This window comes from Colobus angolensis, unplaced genomic scaffold, assembly GCF_000951035.1.
Source record: "Colobus angolensis palliatus isolate OR3802 unplaced genomic scaffold, Cang.pa_1.0 Scaffold44, whole genome shotgun sequence".
In the NCBI taxonomy this organism is placed as follows: domain Eukaryota; kingdom Metazoa; phylum Chordata; class Mammalia; order Primates; family Cercopithecidae; genus Colobus; species Colobus angolensis.
In genome coordinates this window covers 555,370-555,708 of record NW_012117821.1, presented here as the reverse complement: position 1 = coordinate 555,708, position 339 = coordinate 555,370, and the positions used below count along the sequence as shown (strand labels likewise).

General features: G+C 56.9%; 1 protein-coding gene across 1 annotated transcript in view; it reads left to right on the top strand.

Annotated features, from left to right (window-relative positions):
* The window catches only part of EHMT1 (euchromatic histone-lysine N-methyltransferase 1), a 170,994-nt gene that overhangs the window by 49,801 nt on the left and 120,854 nt on the right, over nucleotides 1–339 (top strand). The gene's annotated exons all lie outside the window — the stretch shown is intronic.

The following is a 339-nucleotide window of genomic DNA, read 5'->3' as shown; positions in this document are numbered from 1 at the left end:
GTGGTGGGGGGAGGACATTGTATTGGTGCCGTGGTGGGGGGAGGACATTGTAGTGATGTCGTGGTTGGGGGAGGACATTGTGGTGATGTCATGGTTGGGGGAGGACATTGTGGTGATGTGATTGGGGAGGACATTGGTGATGTCGTGGTGGGGGGAGGATATTGTGGTGATGTCATGGTGGGGGAGGATATTGTGGTGGGGGGAGGACATTGTATTGGTGCCGTGGTAGGGGGGGGACATTGTGGTGATGTCGTGGTTGGGGGAGGACATTGTGGTGATGTCATGGTGGGGGAGGATATTGTGGTGGGGGGAGGACATTGTATTGGTGCCGTGGTGGGG